The sequence below is a fragment of the Halichoerus grypus genome, chromosome 11 (assembly GCF_964656455.1).
Source record: "Halichoerus grypus chromosome 11, mHalGry1.hap1.1, whole genome shotgun sequence".
Classification (NCBI taxonomy): domain Eukaryota; kingdom Metazoa; phylum Chordata; class Mammalia; order Carnivora; family Phocidae; genus Halichoerus; species Halichoerus grypus.
The window spans coordinates 91,306,428-91,324,771 of NC_135722.1; the positions used below are offsets into that span (position 1 = coordinate 91,306,428).

Genomic DNA, 18,344 nt, shown 5'->3' on the forward strand with positions numbered 1-18,344 from the left:
CTTTGAAGGACATGTAGGTGTGAAGGAAGGAAGGAATGAAGGAGTTAGGATATATAAACGGCAAAAAGTAATACATAACAGGAGGTGTAAAAAGCAGTAGGGCAAATAGCATGTGGAGGGACTGGGCTAAGCCACTTCTCCTGGCACTCAGCTACCCTCAAACTGGCTCTGGTCTGGCCAGACTCCCTTCTTCTTTGACTGGGAGAGGGAAACTAGAGGCTGGGGAGTCCTGGTAGCCTGCTGCCTCAGCATCTTTTCGGCCTCCATTCCCTCCTCTTTAGAATAGAGCCAACAATAATAGCTACCCCATAGGGTTGTTGCAAGGACTAAATGAGATACTATGTACCCGTGCTAGCGGGCCTTGATAAATGGAGGAATCATTATTACTGCTTTTGTTACTATTATCACTACTGTTGCTGGCAAGCTTCCAGGGACCTAAAAAAAAAAAATGCCTCAGAGGCATAAAAACACTTCTGGATATACTTGATTCTCCACATGGTAAAAGATTAAATTCTTCACTTCCAACCCAAACATATCAGGAAGGGCCTTCCTACTCTTTCTTGATGATGAAATGAAAAACATTTTGGAAGAAGCAGCCTTTTGTCATGGGAGCTTGCTTGGGCAATCCTCAAAGGCCTCATATAGGTTATGTTGCCTGGGACAGAAGTCGGAGCCAATGGGTGACCCACTTAGCTCAAAGCATCGCTCATACAGGTGCATTAAAGAGCTCTATGGATGCAGCTGTGTAGGACCCCTTAAAGGAGTGAGCTGACACCCACATGCAACCTCCAGACCCTGCTGGTGAAGGCGCGGGGGCGGGGGGGCGGTGTCCATAGCAGTAACTGGGGACAGTGACGAAGCTGCCTGGCATCCGCTGGGATTTGGGCCTGGCGGTCCCACATCCCGGGGAATTACCCGGACTTCTCATGGAGTACACTGTCCAGTCCTGGCTTTCAGGACCCCAACACACACACGCAAATGCCCAAGCCAGAAAACGGGATCTCATCCTGGATGCAGCCTGTCCCTCACCACCCCCACCCCCATTCAAGCCTGTCACTTCTCCACCTGTGACACCTCACAAATGTACAGAGTGCTCTCTTTCTCCATGACCACTTCTTTCAGGCAGGGCATCATCGTCTCTTGCCATACCTTCCTAAAAGGTCTCCTTGCTTTTTTTTTTTTTCCCCTGCCTTCCTCCAATCCATTCCACACATTGAAGCAGGAGCGATCTCTCCAAGACACAGATCTGGCCAAATCAATCCCCTGCTTCAAACTCTTCTATGCGCCACCCATCCCTTGGAAGCCTGGCCCTCCAGACGCTCCGTGGTCTCCAGCCCCAGCTCTCAGCACAGCCTCTGTCCCACACCATGCTCCTGTCAGACGGGACACCTTGCGTTTCTCCCCTCCTGCCAAGCCCTCCCTAGCTACTGAAGTTCTCTCAGCTTTGAGCACTTCCAGCCACTCCCTTGTTTCTTGGCTCACTCCTCATCCTTCAGGTATCAACCCAGACATGGCCACTCTCGAGGAGCCCTCCTCGACCCCGCAAGATTTTACTAGGTGCCCTCCTCGGGGCTCTCAGAGTGGTCCGCCCTTGCCTGATGACAGCACTTTACATACTGTACTAGAAGCACCTGCTTCCCTGTCATCTGTCTCTATTCTCTCACTGCGCACTGAACTCCGAAAGGGCACATTCCCTTCCTGAATAATCCCTGAACATTGTGGGAAATAAACATTTGTTGAATGAACAACAAATGAACAAATAAATGAATACACAACAAACTGAATGAATGAATGAATGACTTAGGACACACAAGCTGAAAAAAATCCCATAACAGGAGGTCGTCCCCACCGTGGAAGCTGAGCACATAATGCAGGAGGCAGACACACAGAATGGAGGCCGGAAGAGGTCGGGGGCTGGTCCAGCAGGCGAGGAGCAAGAGAAGAAGGGAGGGGCCCTGGCAGAGAGGCAGGAAGGACATCTGAATAAACTGCCCCTTTCCATGCTGCTCCCGAGCCCTGCACCCTGTCTGCGGAAGTCTCGGCTACCTGAGAACAGAGAGTTTCGCCAACAAGGAGACTTACACTATTTCATAAACTTTCTTTAAATTAAAATCAGGCAACGCACACACATACACATATACCCCACAGACATCTTCGCCGCTGAAAAGTTGCTTCCTATAAAATAAAAGAAGCTGTTTAAATGTCTTCCTTCCAAGCTAGCCCCACAGAGCTGGAGCTGAGAATACATTAGCCTTTAATGAAGTGAGACTCTCATCTTCCAGGAGACACCTCATTTAGCGCAATTGTTTCAGAGCCATTACAGAAAGACAATTACAAGGAAGCGGGGAGAGTAATTGAAAATGCTGGCAGGAGTTGGGCGAAATGATAATAAATAAAAATATTCAACCTAATAAGCTTCCAGGAGGGGGTGGGATGAAGAAAATCAACATAATTAGAACTGAACCTTAGCAAGGAAAAACAGACAGCAGGGTGGCAAGTGCTCAACTTGTACAGGAAGAAAGAAGAAGTCACATGCCGCCAAAGATGATTCCGGACCGCAGGCTGCGGGCCCCCTCCGGAAGCTGCTGGAGGGCGGAGGGGCGCCCAGAGCCCAGAGCTGTTGGGGGGGCTCAGGGTGTGCTGGTCCTGGCCACGGAAACCTGGGTGTGTGGAAGAGGCAGGCCCGGCCCGGTGCAGCCAGGGGTCCTCTGTGTGTGGAGAGGGGGCCGAGGGAGGCCAAGGGGGGAGCACGGCCCAAGCCCTGACTCAGTCACTGCCAGTCTCTAGTTCTGCCACCATGGGCAAGAGGCCCCCACTTTCTGGGCCTTGTTTCTCTCATCTTAACTCCAGGGAGGCAAACTCTAGGATCTGTAAGTGCTCTACCTGTCTCCTGTGAAGCCTGTCTCCCTCTATAAGTGCGTCTTCCTCTCCTTATCTGACAGGCCCCCTCTTTGGTTCTGAAATTTCAACACGGGAGCCTAGAAGTTAAGCTTAGGAAGTCAGTCTAAGCATCATTCATGTAAAAGTCATTCCTGACCCCACTCTATTTCCTGCCAGGGGGCATTGGCCACATCCTACTTGCTGGGGGCCCTGGCCCTGCCCGTTGGGTCCAGCACAGCTCCTAGAACACAACTGTGTTTGTTGATAGTTCTGCCTCTGTCTCTCCCTAAGAGGCCGTGAGTACTGTGTAGAGCATTTACAGGGGAGATGGTATGAGGCCCGGGACTTGTTTCAAAATAACCCCAGTGAACAGGGGAGTGCTGATTTACATTATGATTTCTTGTTTGGTTGTTTTTGAAAAAAAGCAATGTAAGTAACTTGAGGTCAGGGACCTCAGATTTGTCACCCAGTAGCTAGCTCAGGACCCGGTACACAGTGGGCACATACTTATTGTTTTGTAGCATAATGGGTCTCTACTAAATATGTCAAATAAATTGACTGAGGATCAAATTGAAGTCAAATTTTAAAACTTTGGAAGGCTCTCAGATAGTCTCAATCAATTCAAACAAATATAGTTCAAACCACACTTAATTTACTGAGAGCCTGTAATGTGCTGTCAATGTGCCAGGCCCTGGAGATTCACAGGGGAACAGGATCCCCAAGGACTTTCCCTAAGGAATTTGTCATCTAGTGAGATTCAGGTTGTAAAGCTTTAGGCATGACGTGAGGCCACGCTAGGGGGTGGGCCATTTGTCTCACCTCCTGGACAGTGGGACAGTGGCCTAAGTCCATGGTCCTCAAATAAGTTTACAAGTCTATCAGTAAATATTTTTCATACACCTTCAATATGTATATATATCAACCTGTGTGTGTGTGTGTGTGTGTGTGTGTGTGTGTGTGTGAGTGTATTAGGCCTACTACCCTACCAATATATGACATGTCCTATGGAACACACTCAAAAATGGAAATCTAAACAGGATGAGATAAAAAATACCAATAAATAAAGTTGAAATATTTTCTTTTCTTATTCCAATGACTTATCTTGCTTACTTTGTTTTGGAGACATTACGTGTAGAGTACCAGTGTCCCGGGACTAGACAGCCTGCCATATAGAAGTAATTCCTCAGGCGCCTGGGTGGCTCAGTCGGTTAAGCATCCGACTCTTGATTTCTGCTCAGGTCATGAATTCACGATCTCAGGGCCGTGAGATCGAGCCCCGTGTCAGGCTCCATGCTGGGCATGGAGCCTGTTTAAGATTCTCTCTCTCCCTCTGCCCCTGCCCCGCACCACTGTTCCCTGCCGGCACGCACTCTTTCTCTTAAAAAAAAAAAAAGGGGAAGTAATTCCAGTCTGCTCAGTATACCAAGCAGAATTTAACACCTGCTTTTCTCTTGCTGGCCATAGCATCCAGTTTCCAGTAATTGGTGATGAATGTGGCTCCGGGTCCGTCTATCCCTGGGACAGAAAAGCCAAAGAAGAGGATGGGAGAAGAACCCAGACACCTCCTCTGAGAGAAACTAGGAGTAGTCCTGTTCCTTCATTCATTTGGTAAACACCTATTATAAATTCAGAATGTGCCAGGTGCCATGCCAGGTGGAGTGAAGTCTCCAGGGCAGAACCCTGTACTGACTCAGTTTCGTGGAAAAGGACGGATGCAGATATACTTGAGATGCAGGTGGACGCTGGTCAGTGTCAGGAGATCCAGGCCAGGTGCTCTGGGAAGGAGAAACTGCCTTCCCCTGAGGGATCAAAAACAGGAGATGGCACGGGACTAGGGATTATGGGCAGGGTTTGGCCATGCAGAGAGAGAAGACTCTTCAGGAAAAGGAAATGTCTGTGACAAAGACACAGGGGCGGTAAATTAAGGGGGTCATTCTGCTTTGCCTATCCTCCTTTCCATCTGGAGATCCCATATCCTGAGGCCGGGTGAGAGAGAGAGAATGCTTACCAGAATTGCAAGCACAAGAGACAGGGGCCTGCTCTCAGACTGAACACCCTGGAAACTACAGAGTGAGGCCTGTTGCTGGGCCAGCCTCCCATCAGACATGCCAGTGATCTGCCCAACAAAACAAGCATTTATGGACTGCCAAAGGCTAATGGGAGAGAAAGCCAGTCTAGTAACGGGCATTCTCTTCCGTTAGGGATGAACAGAGCTTGAGCTGGCCTACAGGTGAGGCAGAACAGATGACTCCTAAGACCCGTGCTCATTCTGGGATGCTACATTCTGGACTCTTAACCCCTGGAGAGCGAGGCATCTCTAGGAAAGATGAAACTAGGATACAGTGTGATAAAGAGTCACAGAAAGGAGCCCAGGGTGCACCAGGAGCTCAAGGATGATAAACCCTAGCCAGGATGTGGTCACTTACTCATCACCAAGAGACTGAGATCTAACCAGGTAAATGAGGGGGATGGAGAGCGTTCTAGGCAAGGAGAACCTCACATGTAGAAGCAGAGAAGCACAAGAGTACAGAGACTCAGCATCCTGCTGGTAGAGGCAGATGGTCATAGGATCCAGCCAATCCAAAGAAAGCAGGAACCACTGGGGCCCTGGGGGGAGACAAGAAGCCTGGGGAGTCGCTCTTAGGCAGACCCTGCTCTGCCTAGAGCTGGGTACCACACACAGTCGGTGCTTAATACATGTATGTAGATGGTAAATTGTCATCTCTAGGAAGTAAAGGCTGGGATAAGCAATTCATTCTTATAAAGCCCCAGGCAGGGCCACATGCTGAGTTGCATTTATTAAAGTCTTTTGATGAGAGAGGGAGGGAAGAGAAGAGAAGAAGGGAGGTGGAAGAGCTGGGACCAGAGGGGGGGGGGCGCTGCCTGTCAAAATCCTGACAGAGCAACCCGCGCCCCCCCCCCCCCCCCCAGCTTCCACCCCTTTACATCCAGGAACAGGCACAAAGTCTCAGGGGAAAGCAGACAGGAGCCATAGAAAAGAAAGGAAAACGCAATAATGTCCTAAGTCCCAAAGCAGGGTCAAGCATGCCTATGATTCCTTTAATTTTCCCAACAACCCTGTAAGATGGGATTTTTATTACTCTGTAACAGATAGGTAAACTAAGGCTAAGTAAAACATGGTTGGTAGAAGAAGTGGGAGCTCGAATCTGTTGGATACTATTCTTCCAGATGCTTCCCAGACCCCAGAGCGGATAGGGCAAAGGGAAGACAGAGATGGATACCAGATGGTGGTTTGCAGCCCTGGGTCCTGGGTCTCCTCCTGCCTCCCCAGGTTCTGCTGGCCCCCGGATGTTGCTAGGTGAAACCCTAGAAGTTGGTGAGAAAATGCCCTGGGACCCAGGCTGAAGATGGCCAGTGGCCCTCTAGGACTTGGAAGGTTCTCTGTTAAGGGCAGTTCGGAAGGACCCTTAGTAGACGTAACCACAGCAGCGTCCCATCCCCTTCTCGCCCTGGTTCCTTGCTCCAGCCTTGACTTACATTTTGCACCCAGAAAGCCAGCACCTGCCCTCTGAAATCCCAGGAACCTCCCCAGGCCTTGACATAGTTCCCCTCCCAGGAGTTGGGAGCCCCGGGTTCCATCCATTCCAGCCTCTACCACCAAACCCTCGTGGCCTTAGGCGAGTGTTAGCTCCTTTTGAGCCTCAGTTTCCCCACTAAGTACTGAGGAACTCACTGATCTCTAAGGTCCTTGAGCATCCCATGAGCCTCTTCCTCACAACCCAGACTTCCGCATTTTCTCCCTGTCCCATCCCATAAAAGCCAGGAGTCCCTTCCCTTGGGTGAGGCACCTGCAAGCCCATCATAGGCCCCTGGGTCACCTGCAACCCATCATAGGCCCCTGGGGACTGCAGGCGAGGCCGTCCTATAACAGAGGGCTAGAAACCGGGAGTAGGCAGACTACCACCAGGGCCTCTGTACAACCCGGCCAGGGTGTGCTGGCCACCAGATTTGGGAAGGTGGCCAGGTCCCTGCTTCAAAGCCAATCCCAGCTGCCTCATCTGAGAGAGTTGTCTGTGTGCAGCGGGAAGCACAGTCTTCGGGGTCGTGGGGACCCGAGTTCACTGTTCCTCTTTCTAGCTGGGGAACGATGGTGTATTGCTTCACCTCTCTGATGATGCCCAGCTCCCTGATTTGTTCTGTTATGTGAGGACTTGTCTCAGAGGGTTACAACAGATAATGCGGGAGAAACACTGAGTGCAGTGCCTGTCACATAGCAGAAACTATTCTTCTTCAGTGCCCCCTACATTAGTATGACAGTAGACTCCCGAAGTACGAGACAGTCATGGGAATCACATGGTGTGGGGAAGAGAGCTCAGCCAGTCACCAAGGCTGAGCAGGTTCATGATGAAGAAATACCCCTTCCAGCAGGAAAGGCCCCAACCCCCCAGGGAGAGACCCAGGTGGGTCACTTGAATGTGATACACTTTTCTTTTTTAATTGGGTTTAAAGTTATAAAACAACAGCAGTGAACTCCTGCCTCTGCAGGTACTTGGCCCCAGGTGGGGATCAGGGGCATTAATTAAACTCACTCAACCTCCCCCACAAGACCGGTGGTCCTGTGTCTCCGAAGCTTCTCGCCATGTGGTCTCCTGCACCAAAAAGTGGCTCCTCCTCAAGTCCCAAGCATGAAAAAGGATCCACCTTGTGGACCAACCTCACAGGCACCCTCAGACACCCACCCCCAGACGCCTACCCCAACCTAGCCTAATTCGGTCCTAAGTATTCCTAAGGTGCATTCCAATTTCCCGCTGTAATAAATGGCACAGAATGCAAATGGAGGTGGATGTGGGACACAGATGTTTGCACTAATTTAATTGAGGGAACACCTTGGATTAAACACTTTGCAAAACACTCACAAATAGGTTCAGTGCATTCGGTAATGAAAAACCTCCCAGCCCCCTGGCACTTTGCTGAGGCTGCCTGGGGCTCCAAGAGCACGGCTGGGAGTGGGAGGGTGTGGGGGAGAAGCCCAGAGCAGGGTGGAGACAAGACGCCTCCAAACACAGGGAGAGAGGCAAAGGAGCCAGTTCCTAAGAGGGCTTCCAGCAGATTTTCCACCAGCTGGGGCTGACTGCACCAAGAGAAAGAATCTGGAAGGGTTGAGGAGGGAGGTAAGCAGCACCTGCCTCCCCATGTGGGTAACTGCTCACCTGTAGGGGTCAGCAACAGGCAGGTGCCTCCCTGTCCTAAGGTACTCAGCTCCAACCTGGAGGCCTCACTGCCCAGCTGGCTGACGACCAGTCACCCATGTGTACAGGACTGAGGTCCCTAGGCCCAGTAACCCCATGGAAGATCAGCCTATTTGATCTTTTGAGGCATGAGGGTGGGTGGAAAACATCTCAGAAATTTGGGGGTTATTTGCAAGGCAGTGCTCATTTCTCTGAAGCTTCTTCCTCACCTTCCCCTACAGACTGGGGACTTCAGATGCTCAAATCCTGTACATCTACCAAGCTCCAATCCTTCCCTTCACTTTTCACCATCCATCCATTCATCCCCTTAGCTCCGAGGCTACAGAGAAGAGTGATGCTCATTTGCCCAGGAGGTGCGTGCTTGAACAGTCACAGGTACACTGTGATAAATGCCCTCAGGGAGGCATACGTGGTAACCTGGGAGCCCAGGGACAGTGCAGCAACTTGGCATGAGAGGGTCAAAAGAGAGTGCAGAAAAGGGGAGAAGGATTCCTGGCAGAGGGAACATTTGCAAAGATAATGAGGCACAGAAGTCTAGGCAATTGCAGAGACTTGGGAGAGACTTGCCGTGTGGGTACACTTGGGGGACCCGTGGCACAAGTGAAGATGGGCCATTTTCACCAGCCCCCTCCTCCCAACCCAGCCCCTGATAGTTCTCATAGTTGGGCCAATCTAGAATCAGTTCCTATAATGATTGCTCTGTAAGTCTCAGAGTTCAAATCAGGCCAGGATGATTTTATATTCCTGAAAACAGAATCCCTAATTTTCAAACACAATGATCACTTCAAGTGTAATAACCATTATAATAATAACCTCTTATACTTGTATAGTGCTTCATAGTTTATAAACCACTTTCACATATCTCTTATAATCCTCTATCAACAGCCCTTCGAGAAAGATAGAATAGGTAGTTTCAGTATTCTGGCTTTCTGGATGAGAAAATTAATCCCAAGATCTCAGCTATGTAAATAACAGAACTAGGGTTAAAACTGAGGTCTATGTGACACCAAAGTGCATGCTCGTTCACTCATTCAATCATTCAGTCATTCAGCCATTCAGTGTATCATGGAGCACTGGTTGAGCACCTATTATGTACCGAGAAACACTTCAGACCCAGAGCATGGATAGCATGGTGAGGATATTAAGATGAGTAAAAGCCTAGATGCAGAGACAGCACACTGACAGATAGACTTGGACCGATAGGAAAACAGCAGGGCAAAAAGCAAAGCATGAAAACCCAGGAACCAAGAGAAACACAAAGCCACTCTCTACAAACACTGCCTCACGCATCCACACATACCCTGCAGCCTGCACTCACACATGTAACACGCACATGCCCTTACCACACATGAAGATGGGAGCCATTTCTCCTGGGCTGCCCCATGCTCCTCAGCATGGAATGTAGACTCCTCCACACCTGACATCCCCACCACTAGCTGGGCAATAGCTCAGACCCAGCAGCTGGAGGCCACCCTGTGGGGCTAAGTTTCACCCCACACCACAGCACATATAAGCATTCCAGCACTGTGTGAGCCCTGGTGTCGTGGCAACAAGGGTGTGATACACTTCTAGGCTGGCTGGCTGGTGGATAGATGGGTGAATGGATGGATGGATGGGTGGGTGGATGGATGGATGGTGGGTGGATGGATGGGTGGATGGATGGATGGTGGATGGATGGATGGATGGATCAATGGTGGATGGATGTATGGATGGTGGATGGATGATGGATGGTGGATGGATGGATGGATGGATGGATGGTGGATAGATGGATGGGTAGATGGCTGGATGGTAGATGCTGGTGGGTGGATGGATGGATGGATGGATGGATGGATGGATGGATGGATGGGTGGTTGGATGGATGGTGGGTGGATGGATGGATGGATGGATGGTGGATGGATGGATGGATGGATCAATGGTAGATGGATGGATGGATGGATGGTGGATGAATTATGGATGGTGGATGGATGGTGGATAGATGGATGGGTAGATGGCTGGATGGTAGATGGCTGGTGGGTGGATGGATGGATGGATGGGTGGATGGATGAGTGGATGGATGGATGGATGGGTGATGGATGGATGGATGGATGGATGGGATGGGATGGATGGGTGGATGGATGGTGGATGGATGGATGGATGGTGGATGGATGGATGGATGGTGGATGGATGGACAGGATGCGGAGGGACATCGGGAAGCATAGGAGCTTTCACCTAGCTAGAGGTAGATCCTGTTGGGGCCCTGCCAGTGGGCCCAATTACAGCTAAATACTGCTTTGCTTTCTGATGAGGACAAATGAGCCCCAGTTCCCTCTGCAAAAACAATACCCACCTCACAGGACCTATGTGAGAATGTGTGATAGAAGATGCTGATACATGTAGTGTATGACCTAGCACACAGAGGTAGTGCCTTCCCAGCCAGGAAGTAAATGTAAAGGATAGGCAAGTAACTGCAGGGACTCAACAGAAATCAGTCTCCTGACTTCCCACCACCATTGTCCAACCTGGGGCTTTAAGGACTTACCAGAGAATGCCTCTCCATCACCCCACCCTCTTCTCCTAGGTTCATTCATGCTTTTTTTCATTCAACCAACCTTGTAGGATGCCTATTATGGCCAGGCCTGGTTCTAGGTACTGGGATTAGGAGAAGAATAAGATTCAGTCCTTAACTTGGATAGACAGACAAATAACTGTGTTTGAGGTCCTGGGATGACATGGAGGACACAGCAGTGTTTCACAAAACGCAGGGAAGCTCTGGGAGGAGGTAGTCATAGAGGAGATATGTGAGCTGGGTATTGCAAGAGGAACAGGGGTTACCAGGTCAAGAAGATTCCAGACAGAGGACATAGCATGTGCAAAGGCTCTAAGGTGTGAAGTTATACGGAGTATCTGGGGGCAACTGAGCAACTAGGTATATTTGGGGTATCAGGAGTAGGAATGTGCCCATGCGTCTGAGTGTCTATAAGTAAACGGGAGGAGGAAACAGCAAGGGGGGCGGGTAGGAGATGAAACTGGAAAAGTAGACAGGGTGGAGCCCAGAAGCCCATGGTCAGTCAGGCCAAGTAGACGGTAGAGAGTAAAGCACCACTGGGGTGGCGGAGCACGGGTGGGACCAGTCAGACGCAGCCGCATTAATTAGGCTCCTGCTTTTCAGGCACAGCACTAGGCTCCTCCATATACAGGAGGCTATCCTTGGCTGACTCTGATGATAAATGAATTTGACGAGGTATTTTCCTCTTGGATTCAGGCAATTATCCCTGGAGAAATGGCCAACTTGGGAGCAATTTTTCCTCTCTGAAGAGCCAGACTGGCTGGCTAACAGCAAGAGCAAGGGGAGGGTTCCCACATGGCCACCACCACCACCACCACCAACCACCACCCACAGCCAGAGCTGCGGGGAGCCATGCTTGGAAATCCTTTAGAATGTCCTGGAGATTCGGGAAGAACTTGAGAAGGGATAATGGTGGAGGTCACAGGTCCAGAGAGGAAGAAGAAACAGGGGAAATCCCTTAGGCCGGCCGAAGACTGGCAAGTCTGCATTTCTAGTGAACAGGACAGAAAGGCAGGGTGGGTGGTGGCTGCCACCTTGTCGTTCTCAAACCCTCAAACCTTCTCCAGTCCAGCTCACAGCAGGCCAGGTTCTCCCTCCCCTCCTTTCTCTTCTCTCCCCTCCCTCCCCTTCCCTCCTTCTCAGCTCCCCTCCAGAAAGGTTTATAGAGAAGACTCCAAATAGCCCCCTCTCCTGCAGGCATAGTCACACCAACTGAAAGGAGATTTAATTAGCAAAATCTCGTTAGGCAAACGAAATTATCCGTAAGACAATACTCCTCTGGACAGGGGGTATGATTAAACAAAGCCATTAATTGAGAGAGTCGCTTTGGCAGCTCCCCGGATGCATTCATCTCTGGGCAGGCTCCACTTTGCCTCCTTGGGCCAGAGGAACAGACTCTGCGTCGTCCCCGCCGGCCCCACCCGCTCCCCACTTCATCTCCGCTCTTGCAGAGCCCCTCCAGTTGGGGCTGCAGACCTCGGCATCTCATCAGCGGCGCACTGCCGCCGCCAGATTCCTGCTAAAGTGCCTTGATTGCATAATGTCTATTTGCATAATGTAAATTGCAATCTCCTAGCTCGGGAGGCAGGAATCACAGAACAGCCATTATTTTTTACCACTCCACAAAAATTCTACATTTAGAAAGCAGATTTGCAGCTCAGAAAGCCGTATAAATCTGAATCCGCCAGAAACGCCATTAAATCACACCAATTAAGCCGGACCAACGAAGAGCCCCTGTCACTGTTCTCTGCACACTCAAGGACTCCCCGCCCAGATGGAGGCCACGAGAAACTGGAGGCTATGGTAGTGGGCCTGGGAGCAGGACCTGCAAGAGGCAGGAAATTCTGTCTTACAAACCCTAACACAAACACACACACACACACACACACACACACACACACACCGCCCCGGCCACCCCAACCGTAGGTCCCATCAAGACCTGGAGGAGAAAGAATGAGAGGCGGGTGGAATGAGTTCTTTCTGAAAGAGGACTACCTTCATGTCAACCTCAGCCCGTACTTTCTAATTGATTAAGTTCTTCTTTCCAGCTTATCTCTTTAACTCAGACAAACGACCCTGCGGGCAAAGCATCCCATCACGGGTGGTGGGAACAGAGACTACCCCCTCAAGCAGTAATAACTGTCCTGACACCAGCAAGTGATTGCCCCCAAGACAATGATCGACCTGACCTTCACTGCCCACCTGCACGTACCCACCGACCTTTGTCCCACATTTTCCTGATATAAACCTGGATGTATTTTCAGCACTTTGGAGACAGTCTTTGTGACGTGAGCCCGTTGTCTTCCCGGGGCTGGCCTCACTGAAATAAATCCCTTTCTTGTTTCCCCACTGCTCCTCTCTCTGCCTGTGGATTTTGTCAGTGGCGAGTGGCCGAACCGGGTCTGTTTGGGACCCCCCCGGAGCCAGCAGCTCTTCACCCCTGCACCCCGGCTACACATCTTAAGCTCATTGCCTGATTTCTGCTGGGCACACTGTCTACAGACTTTCAATTTATGCAGCAGGAGAGCGTGTATCAGGAAGAAGTCTGCACCCTTGGCAGAGGGAGTGGGGAGATCTAAGGTGTTTTGCATGGGGGGGCAAAACATCCATGCCTTTCACGGCTCTTCTGTGACTTTTCCTCTCTTCTCTTCTCCCGAGTCCCTTCTGGCCAAGTGTAAGAAACCATAGGAGAAATCCTGCTCAGACTGGGCTGGGCTGGAGTCTGAGCGCTTTTTAAAAGCTGTTTCCTAGGGGTCACTGGGGAGAGAGGTGAGTCACAAGGTGCCTGGTAAAGGGGCATTCCCTCTGACAATGACGCAAGATCCCAGCTTCCCCTCAGCCAGCCGTACACCTGGTTACTCTTTCGCTTCTTTATTGCTCATTCAATATTCATTTGTCAAAGGGCAAGATGCTAATGTGTATTATTAAAATATCAATAGTTTATGAGTGAACTTTTATGGAGGGTACAGTTAAAGGAAATATTCTTGACCATCCCTGTCAGGAACAATGGAGAGAAACAATCTTTTCCAACTCCACTTTTTATTTATTTCCTGGGTGGAGGAATGCCTGAACCGTTTTGAGTAGCCGTTGTGTGCCAAGAATGGGCTATAGTGCTTTCACATGCTGGCTTCCCTTCGGTCCCCACAGCAGTCCTGGGAAGGGTACGCAATCCCATCTGCATTCTGGAGATGAGCAATCTGAAGACCGAGCAGAAGTGCCTGGGTCACGAAGGTGCTAAGTCGGAATCCAAACTCTTGCTTTTGGACTTCAAACCCCAACTTTTTTTTCCCCCAAGTTGGAGCCTTGAAAATACAAATGAGCTTTACATTTTTATCTGTTCTTTCATTTGTCCAAATTAAACATTCGTTTCCTGACCTAAATTTCCAAACCCCGGCACTTTTTTATCAAAACCAAGCCCACTTACCCTTCTCCTCCCTGCCCCCTCCCTTTCCGGCATTAGCCATTCTCAGATCTCAGCCCCTTGGGAACATGAATTGGTTCTGTCTCCACTCTTTTGTTGCTTGACCTTTGTTTCTATCCTCTTAAGTCACAATAAGGCATTCAGGCACTCAGATTCTCTTCCAAAATTTAGCCACATCCGGGTCAGGAAAATGACAAAGGAAAGGGGGTCTGGTCCCTTAATGGCGCAGGTTCTAGTTTGTGGCAGAAGGGCAGGAAGGAGAGGAGAGGATGTGGGGTCAGATAGGAAGGGCTACCCAGACTTCCCCAGTCCCCAACACAGCCCCAGTAGCCTCCTAAGCCCGGATCTCTGGCCAAAACCTCCCCCAGCTTGGAAGGTCATTGAGTTGGGGGTGTGGGGATCCCTAGATGGGAATGAGGGCCTTAGGCTTGAGGAATCTCTGGCCATAGGTCTAAGTGCCCCTCCAGACTTGGCACTTCAAGCTGTGAGTTGCAAAATGGACCAACTTTTGTTGAAATGGACTATCAGGTGGAAGCCTCCACCAATGGCAGGACCTCTGAACACCAGCATGTCCTTGGGGAGTCCCGCTCTGGGAGGAAGCCTAGCCCAGCCTCTGGGGGGCGTTGGGGAGGGCTTTAAACCCAGATATTCTGTGAGATAGGGGCAGTTTGATTTTCAAAGATAGGGGTTTCTTTAGCCAGTCTTTGGAAATAGATGAGGCTGTACTATGTCAGACTTGCCAAATACGAGTCGTGTAGATTGTACTCTCCAAAGATGGTTGCAACAACATGTATCCCATCCCTATGCTCCTCTTTTAATGTGCTGTTGATACTCCTCCTCTGAGTCATGGTGGGAGGGATGTCTATGTTCCCTTCCTGAAAGTGAGGTAGGCCTTTGTAACTGCCCCAATCAAGAGAATGTGGTGGAAGAGACGCTGCTTGACTTGGGCAATACCGCTTCCACCTGGCTCTTGTTCTCTTTCAGGGTGCTCCCCCTTGGCGTCCAGCCACCATGCTTTGAAGAAGCCCAAGCCACATGGAGTGGTCACACGGGCCTGCCTGGCAGCCCCAGCTAACATCTCAGCCAACAGCTCATATCAGCCCCCTGAATTATAAGTGAATGAGCCTTCAGATGATTCCAGCACCCAGCTTTTCACTTGCCTCAGCTGAGGTCCCGGACCCAGTGGAACAGAGACAAGGCGTCCCTATGGTGCCCCGTTTGAATTCCTAACTCACAGAATATGCACATTATAAACATTGTGAAGACACTAAGTTTTGGGGTGGCTTGTTACACAGCCGTAGTAACTGGAACACTACTGGGATTAAATGGAATGTTTGTGGTTTCCTTCTCAAATCCAGCCTTTCCTGGTCTTCATCCTGAGACTTCAGACTATGCCCTCCTCAACTGGTCCCAGCCCCCCAGAGCCTGCCCCCTCTCCTCTTCCTCCCTCTCCAAAAGGCAGGAGGATGCTCATGCCTGAGGCAGCCTTGGCAAACACTCCCTGAAAGATCATTTGAATCTCCCCATCTCAGAATCCCGGGACCCAGAGAAACCTGCTCTTCCTTGTTTCTCAGCACAGGTCCAAGAGCGTGTCCCCATGAGGGAACTTTCCCTGGGTGTGTGTGGCCCAGCGCAAGGCACCGGGTGCCCTCGGAGGCAGGGAGGGAATGTGCAGACCTATTTCTCCACACTCTCCACTCTCATTAAGGTTCACGCTCAGCTTGCTTCTCTCCTACTTGACTTGACTTATGAGGTCCCTTTAACCTCCGGTGCGAGGAGACATGATTCTCACAAAGGTCTTTCCACTGTGGCTCCCCCAGCCCCCCAGCCGCGTCTCCTAGGTAGGCTTTCCCGGAACAGGATGGAGGGAGGCACCCTTCCCCGCTCCCCCCCCCCCCGGGCCCCCCCCCCTTAGGCTCCGACCACTCCAGAGCCTGGGCTGCAGAGTAGGTGCCCTGGGAGTGGCAGCCTGTCAATCACAGAGGCGACCAGCACTGACTCTCAGGCCATTAGGCGGGAGGGCCGGCGCCCTGCTCACTCACCGGGCAGCCATCGGCAGGATGTTAGACAATCGCATGCCGGCCATTCTTATGATTTATTCAAATACTCATTACAGTCAATCTATTTTTACACAGAGGTGAAGATGTGCGCTGATAACGGTTAATCATTTATAATTCCATGGACTGGTTGGGAGCCAATGTACTCTCAGGGGCGCGGCAGCAGCCCAGCCTCCGGTAGCCCCAGAAGCAGGGTGGGAAGCTATGTAGCCCAGGGCAACCCGATCTCCCGGCTGACATCTGCTGAGCAGAGACCAGGTGGAGGGTGCCGTGGGGACAGGAAGACACGGGAATCCCAGACTGTCCTCCAGGGGCCCACAGCCTCACTGGGGGGCGCACAGGAAGGTGCAGGCCAGAGGCACGCTTAGCGTGTGGATGCAGTAGAACTTCGGGAGAGGGAGAGAGTACTTCTAGCTGGAGTTACCAAAGAAGGGTTCATTGAGGAGACCGGACTTGGGCTGCGTTCCTCCAGGTGGGTAGGCTTTCACCAAGTGGGAGAGCCAAAATGACACATAAAGCGTACAGTGGGGCTCTCACTGTGCCGATAGAACGGAAGCCACCAGCATGTCTTCCTTCCCCTCCCTCCACGCCTCCCGAGAAATAAGCCAAGGTGTAAAAGCAAGTGTGGGCTATGAATTGGTCCGCTTCCTCCTCTCACAGCCTCCCCAGCTTAGCCCACAGATGACAGTGGCTCGGGTGGCCTCGCAAACTCAAGGGCTTCCCTCTCCAACACTCATGACACACATAACACATCAAGTCCACCTTAATGCACAATCAATAAAGTCTAATTAAGTAGGATGTCATATTACAGGGCTTCTTTGTCACATTCAGACCTAATCTAATTAGAAGTCCACTGTATTTTACATTCTGACTGGCTCATTGTTGAGTATTTCTCTTGCACAATGCATGGCTGTTAAAGATTAGGTTCAAGGCTGGTCCTTAACCCATAACCTTATTGAATCAGCATGGAAACACCAAGCACAGTTACTTACAGTTCACAGTCCCTTTTCTGGTGAGCAGCATGGAGGACAGAAAGCCTCAGAATCCTGCTCCGGACTTCACCTGTCAATAAAAGAAAATGTTTTTAGAGATGTGTATGATTCCACTGGGAGTGAGAGCCGAGGTGGGGCTGAGGGAAACCTCAGAGTGGGTCTGGTGTGGGAGCAAAGCCAGGACTCTATTCCCACAGTGCTGAGTGGGAACGTTTCCTGATCAAGGGACTCTGGGTACAAGACGATTATTGGTTAGGACAGTTAACCAGGACAGAGAGAGGATCACTCCCTCCTTACCTGCTTGGTGCCTCAATTTCCTGTGAGTTTCATCCCCTTCCCTATTGGAATCCTGGAGAAAAACAGGCTCATGGCTGTTGAGAGCCCTGAGCTGACCAAAGCAATAATCATTTACTGATGCCTCCCGTCTGATAGAGGACCCCATGCCGGGGGACAGAGTTGCGAAGCCCCCGTGAAAGCTTGCAACCTATATGGGGAAGGCTGCAAAACACTGGCAAACCACAAAGCTGAGGCTGTTGTTTATGGTAGGTTTATGGAAAGTCCTGATAGAGGAGAGAATTTTTAAAGAAAGGTGAAGAGTCCAATTGGGATGGAAGGAAAAGAAGGTGCATGGAGAAGCATGATGAGGGCAAGACTGGAAAGAAAAAATGTGACTGCTTTTAATTCTCTTTCTGGAAGAAAGCAATAACAACAAGAAAAACCCAGCACATGCTTATCAGGTGTCTGCTCCATGGTCTACATTGGCTAGGTGCAGCAGGAATAAAATCCATGGGTGGGTCCTGTTCTAAAAGTGCTGCCATGACATCATTGGGGAAATAAGATTACCTACATAGAACATCATCAGATAAGACAAGACTACATGCACAGTAGTGCTGAACTATGTGGTAGGGACTATAATTCTCTCACCACAGAGAAAGGAAGTTGGCAAGAACTGAGGCACTCAAGGAAGTAGTCAGGAGAGGGGCGAACTTGAATGGGGCCTTGGAGACCAGACAGGCAAGATTTGGCTGGTAGAAGGGAGCGAGAGGGCATTCCAGGAAAAGGAGCAATCCAAGCAAGGATGAGAGGGGGGCAGCATGGAGTGCCCTGGGGCAATGTAGAAGCTGGTATGCCTGAGAGAGACCAAGGAGGGACCAACACTGAGTAAGCCAGTTGGGGCCAGAGCATCTAGGGCTCTGGGGGTCAGGCAGAGAGGCCAGGCTTAGGTTAGGAGCTGGTAGA

At 50.6% G+C, this 18,344-nt stretch overlaps 1 protein-coding gene across 11 annotated transcripts in view; it reads right to left on the reverse strand.

The window, feature by feature from the left end:
• Positions 1–18,344, reverse strand: part of PKNOX2 (PBX/knotted 1 homeobox 2) — a 307,502-nt gene that overhangs the window by 168,608 nt on the left and 120,550 nt on the right. For all 11 annotated transcript variants that reach the window (XM_078058801.1, XM_036123314.2, XM_036123317.2 and 8 more), the window contains one exon: positions 17,106–17,175. The gene's annotated coding sequence lies outside the window, so the exon portion shown is untranslated. The remainder of the gene's footprint in view (positions 1–17,105; positions 17,176–18,344) is intronic.